General features: G+C 38.5%; 1 protein-coding gene across 2 annotated transcripts in view; it reads right to left on the minus strand.

Moving 5' to 3' along the window:
* furina (furin (paired basic amino acid cleaving enzyme) a) overlaps window positions 1-5,287 on the minus strand; it is a 71,322-nt gene extending 66,035 nt beyond the window's left edge. Inside the window, exon 1 of one of the 2 annotated variants that reach the window (XM_054769896.1) lies at window positions 5,106-5,287. The gene's annotated coding sequence lies outside the window, so the exon portion shown is untranslated. Of the gene's footprint in view, window positions 1-909; window positions 1,052-5,105 lie in introns of those variants that run through there. The other variant, XM_054769897.1, reaches the window with a different exon arrangement.
* Between the last annotated feature and the right edge of the window lie 1,409 nt (window positions 5,288-6,696).

Below are 6,696 nucleotides of genomic sequence, written 5' to 3' on the forward strand. Positions count from 1 at the left end.
TTGTGTCTGCTCAGTTTGATATTGTTGCTAAATGACTGATTTTAAATAGTTAAGAAATATAATCTAAATGTGCAATAACATATAGTCGCATTTCATCCTTTAAAGTGTTAAAAAAAACAAAATTTAAATATTTTGGGTTCATTACAAACAATTTCATTTACTAAGCCATTTAAATAAGCGCTGAAATGCAGTAGCGTGTCTGAAATGTCAATATGTTATTTTATTGCGCATTCTTAATGAAATTATTACAGGCCTTTAATGGAAAAACTACATTTGTTGTTAATGAATTAAGGCAGTGGTCTCAAAATCACAGCTCGCGGGTTTGTGGCCCCCTACTTAACATTTAACAGCGTCGTATATATATATATATATATATATATATATATATACATACATACATACATATATAGCTTTCTTTAAGGTAAATTATCTTACTCTAGACAAGTAACAGCCAACACTGAACTCAAACGGACCTTGAACACTAACTACAATTACCATGCAAAAACAAAAATGACAGTACAACTTCTAATAGGGAAGTAAACACACATAATTGTGTTCAAAGCAAGTTGGGTTCAGTCAGAGTATCGTGCTGTGCAGGAAACTGCATTGAGAAATTTAGGACAAGCAATCAATAATCCAAGCTGAAAGCCAAGGACTCCATCCAGCAAAACAGACAAAATCTAACATATGAAAAGTTTATCTGCTACACTGCATCACCGATGAAAACCAGAACCAAACTAGTTTAAGAACAAATATCTACACGTAACACAAGTTAGATATTTTTACTATATAGTCATGCTCAAAGTACCATTTCTTTTCCAGACAATAAATCATGTTAGCAAAATTAAAACAAAACAACATAAAACTTACAGGTAAGAAAGCAAAAGACAAATCTGTGGTATAACTTACTCAACTTTGTCCTCTGATGAAGCAAGTAAACACATTTCCAAACCTCTGGTCAAGGTTAGCATGCACTGACTTTAAATACAGATGTCTGTGACCTCACCTACAAGCTCAGCCACTCAGTTGCAGGGTTAAAAAAACACATACCACACACACTCTCGCATACACGCACACACTGGGTTGCTGGTGTGCGCTGGAACTGTTTTGCTATTCAGGAGAGACATAGGACCACCGTCACATTGCGAGTGGTCTGGAGTGGGAGCTCTCTAAATGATACCACATGTCTGACAGTCAAATTGTAATAGGAAATGAAGGAAATCATAATTAGTCTCATTAAACTGAAGGATAATGCTAACCTTGCAAAACATCAGGACATTTTTAAATTGCATCATTGGTTAAATATTTGCATTTCAAAAGAGAGACAAAAACCCAATTACATTCAGTACCTTAACTAAACACTAAATGAAATAAAAATTAAGTACCAGTATGCGTGTTTTCCACATAAATTCTTATCTCAGACCTATTAAATCTAGTGTCTCCATGTCAGATCAGAGCTTTTCATTCAAGACAGTTATCGCTGATATCATCAAGAGACCCCCAATTAATAAGTCTTAAGACTGCAGACTCAAACGCTGTACGATGCAAAATCGGAGATGGTGGTGCAAAAACTGACCTGAAATGTAATGAGTCATCTCACACCATGCATTGTCATGGTTACTGCTGAACAAGCTTTAGTAAAAATCTATTTTATGTGCACTAGATGTACAGCATGGCATTGGCTCCTAACACAACTGTCCAAAGAGATAAATTTATTCAGGTCATAATCAAGGTTTTGTCATTAAGCCACCGTGAGTCATCCTGTCAAAAAGCAAAGGACCATTATCCCTTATCATTATAATCTATACACAGCTTCCTCTCCTCTCATTGCCACGTCGTTAGGAACACCTGCACAATCTAATCCTCAGTTGTTCCGGTCGGAGGCAAACATTCAAGAAGTTAAGGACAATGCCAAGCAAGGGGCTGAACTTCTCCCTTCACATTTATTTGTATAATGTACGTTAAAATAATCTTAAAACCTTTACATCACTCATAGTCATAAAGTAATAACAGCAATTATTCAAACACAATCACTAATCACTGTTAATACTCATCAAATACCTTCCATGCACAGGAGCACTCTGTTGTTCTTAAAGATCTAATGAAAAAACATCAAAGATCCTTAAAATGGCAAGCGCAAGCTGCTGTTTTTAGAACCTTCTGCAAAAACACAAGTCAAAGATCTTCTATAGGACAGGCGCAATAGAAATTTTACAATGACAGTTGGTGGAAATGTACAAGGGGCAGAAAAAAAAAAATCACACTAAAACAAAGGCAAAGTGAACAAAAGTATTAAGTTTGTTGACACAAACGCTCTACAGCAGGGGTGTCCAAGCTTTTTCCACGACGGGCTGTGTATCAAAAAATTATAAGGGCTGTGAAATGATTTCTAATCAGATTAATCAGTTTTTAACTTAATTAATCATGATTAATCACCATTAGCAACTATGGCTGAAATATGCCCATATTTGCTGTATTTAATTAACAGAAAGATAAATGGCAGGACAGGATTATATATATATTTGTATTAACAGCTCCAAATGAACTGAATATGTCAATCAAGCTTAAAAGATACCACAAGTCTAAAAATCTATTTGCCAACCATAGTCTCTTTAATAGTAGCAGCAGATTTGAATGTGTTATTATGAGCAATGAGGGGTTGCATTCAAAGACATCACGTAATTTTAGGTAAATTTACTTGTTTTCAGTGTATTTTTCAGCATACTTCAATGCAGGAAATTGTACATCCGAATTGAGAGTTACAAAGTGAGTGATAACAACATCCACTTCATGTTTTCCTTTATCTTCCTATTCACACAGACACACACACACACACACACACACACGTGCATTATAAAGTCGTTTTTGTGATGTTCTGAGCGTCCCTGAATGCATCTCGTGTTCTTGTAATGACAATGAGGAAGTGTCGTTCCCAGGTTGAACTGACTAGAGACGTGTGCGAATTGGAGATACATACAGTATGACTGATATTTGATATTCATCACTTAATCTTTATTAAACACAGTAAAAAACTATTCAATAAAAGGTCAAAATATGCTCAACAGTTAACAAGTTAAAAGGCGGGAAAGCAAATAGTTAAGTATTGATATTGGTATGATACTGTATCTAACATCAGTGTTTCCCCTACCATTACATTAGGTGGGGCATACCACCTGCCAAGAAAGTCAAGTTAATTTTATTTTGTATGTAACAAGATCACAATAGGATACCTTTCACACAGAACAGGTATATAGGTTGTCCTTTTGTCAAACAAATTAAATTAAAGCTTCGTTTACAAGACGGCATTGTCATTTCTATCGCTATATGTAAATCTAAATGGAACATTTCTCTTCTGCTCCATCGCATGCGGAGGAGCAGTCACGTTAAATGGCATGCCTTTAATCGGACCTTGTGGATTATTTTGCATCCCAGACGTAAATTAGCAAGGAGTAATCGCAATACAGGCAACTTCTCTGCACACGTGCATTTGTTTCTGTCACTGTTCATCAGCTCAATCCTTCTCCAATACACTATGTACGTGCATGTTTGCACCCCAATGTCCATGTTTGTGTCAAGGCTTGTCAGCTAGCTAATGATGCACCAACCCCTTCTTTTCTTTTCCTTCATCGGTGAATAAGTGATGAATAAGAATGATTATCTATCGCATTCTCTATTCTCTCCCTATTAGAACATCCATCCATCCATTTTCTATGCTGCTTTTCCTCTACTGTTGCCTATCCCAGCTGACTTTGGCATTCACACTCACATTCATACCTATCTACAATTTAGAGTCGCCAATTAACATAACATGCATGCACGTGGAGAACATGCTAAGTCCACACAGAGCTGCCCAAGTGGAGATTCAAACCCAGGTCTTCACGATCTCCTGACTGCGTGGCCAACATGTTAACGACTCGGCCACCGTAGGGTTCCCTATTAGAACATGGACAGCTAAAAACAGGAAGTGGACACATTTTCAATGACTAAATGTAGAAGATATGAATTATTAGACGTGTCAATATGGTTAACAGGTAAGACTAAGTAACCTTTGTTTCTTCCTTTACGGAAATTAGGTATTGTGTAAGTGTAAATATGTAGTGTTCCCTAATTAGAATATGCCACGGGCCAATAAAAATTTAGCTGTGGGCAACAAACATCCACTGGGCAGACTTTGGACAGTAGATTTACAGGCAGGCCAAATCTTTACATGTGGCAACCTCTTTTCCTGGATTTTTGTCGACTGTGACTCACCATACACCAGTCATTCTCACATGGTTCCAGCTCAATAGGTTTCTGGCAGAATTGCATAATCAATTAAATCATTGATTATAAATAAATCTCCTTCAGAGAGCCATTCCATCACAAGGCATAAGGAACAATCACCCCAATACCATGCAGGGTGGCGCAATTCTCACAAGACACTAGTGGTGTGTTTATATATATAAAAAAAAGCAATCAAACTTCTTAAAGCTGAAAAGTGCAAAAGTGATCCTTAGAGACAAGCGTGGTTTCGGTCTCACCAAACGCGTAGAGATCTTAACACCACGTAGTCACAATCTTTTGTTTATGTAGTCTGTTTGAGGACATACAAAGTGGACGGCAATCAAAGTTCTCTCAGCTGTAAAGTGCAATACACTCAAAGGTTTGGTCTTGATCCTCAGAGACGAGCGTGTTTTTCGGTCTCACCCAACGCGTAAAGATCGTTAACAACACCACGTAGTCATAATCTTGTTTATGTCGCCTGCTTGACTAGATACACCAAGTGGACGGTCGTCATAAACTTGACGTGCTTACAGACGTATGCTGTTTTCTTTCGCTGCTGAAACTTATTAACGTTTTACAATTCAATCCGACGACCGAGCCGCGGATCAGGGAAGCCGCGGTCATCACCCAATCAAACCGGACACAGTCGACGTCACCTCGGCGTGTGTGAGATTCCCCGTCACTGACAGCCACTGGATCAATAAGACCACCATGTCCCGCTCTGGATCACAGTCTCCTCGCCGTCAGAACCAAAACCCGAATAGATCGAGCAGCAATGTAACCAAAACAAGTAGGAATTTTGAACCAGAGCTAGCGGCAAACTTACGACGGGCTCAACTTACCAGCTTCCGTTTACATTCTGCTCGACCCGGCTTGCAGTTGTCCCACGCCAAGCGGTGCTAGAACCGACGACAGCACGGAAAAACCACCGAACATTTGATAAGGGAGAATTGCTGGTTATAAATAGTCATGATAGCCCTCTGGTGTGCCGCTGGAGAGGTCCACACAAGCCCCAGGAAATACGTCACGGCCGTGGACTGAGCGGGGAAGTTACGGAGACACCCACCCGGTATGGTGCTGCGACAGCACCACCTTCTGGTCATAAGCGGTGTGACGACACAGTCGAAAAAGAGAGCGGCTGTGGTTGAAATCCTCTGCGCGCACCCAGTTTATTCTTGGACAGCGTTTTTAAATACAGTAACATTTAATACGTGGCGAGGAAAATGACCCCTTCATGCCTCTAGGACGTTTTTAACACACACGACACTTTTGCTCACAGACAAAATAGTTTAGTTTAAGTACACTCCTCAAAATTTTAAGGCCGCATTAAATATTGCAAGAATTTAAATTTTGCACTATGGAGTTTCTATGTAGAGCTTCAAAACGCAAAAAAAAATGGGAGTAAGGCAAAAAAAACGAGCATAGCAATTTATTGCAAACAAACACTAAACGGAAATAGGCTGTTCATCAGCAGAGCAAAATTTCTAAGACCACAGCATTTAAAAGACAAATTTTTCACACAGATGTGGATTCAATGTCATCTTTTGTCGGGTATTCACATCACATTCACTGGCTAGTCATAATCTCGACGTCAAAGGCAAAAAAGCTTTCTTTGAATGCAGTCAGATTTGCAAATAAAATAGTCAATGGTCAAAAATAAAGTAGTTAAACTTACAAAATATATTAAAAGACTCAATGTTATGATTTTTTTCTTCATTTTAAAATAAAAAACATTTGGATAGGCTTTTTTCACCTTGCAATGCAGTATATTTCATGGTTTTATGCAGTGCAATTTTGAGTTTTATTTTTATGCATAAGCCGCACGGTGGCCGAGTGGTTAGCATGTTGGCCACAGAGTCAGGAGATTGGGAAGACCTGGGTTCGAATCTACGTTGGGCATCTCTGTGTGGAGTGTGTATGTTCTCCCCGTGCGTGCGTGGGTTTTCTCCAGGTACTCCGGTTTCTTCCCACATTCCAAAAACATGCTTGTTAGGTTAATTGGAGACTCTAAATTGTCCATAGGTATGAATGTGAATGGCTGTTTGTCTATATGTGCCCTGTGATTGGCTGATGACCAGTCCAGGGTGTACCCCGCCTCTCACCCGAAGTCAGCTGGTATAGGCTCCAGCATACCCCGCAACCCTAATTAGGATAAGCGGCATAGAAAATGGATGGATGGATTTTTATGCATGAAATTAACATGTTCCTCATTAGCTTTAATGTGCTCTTAAATGCACTTTGCAAGTTGTGTTCTGTCTCTATGGTGTGTCGTCTGTCTCAGATGTATTTTAACAGAAATAGATTATAATAAGCAGACTGATAGACATTTCTAGAAAATAAAATAATACAGTTAAAAATTAGTTTTCTAACATTTAGAAATAATTAAGAACAAAAAAAAACATAGTAAATAAAGGGATCAACACATGACACAAC

This window comes from Dunckerocampus dactyliophorus, chromosome 3 (genome assembly GCF_027744805.1).
Source record: "Dunckerocampus dactyliophorus isolate RoL2022-P2 chromosome 3, RoL_Ddac_1.1, whole genome shotgun sequence".
Taxonomy (NCBI): Eukaryota; Metazoa; Chordata; class Actinopteri; order Syngnathiformes; family Syngnathidae; genus Dunckerocampus; species Dunckerocampus dactyliophorus.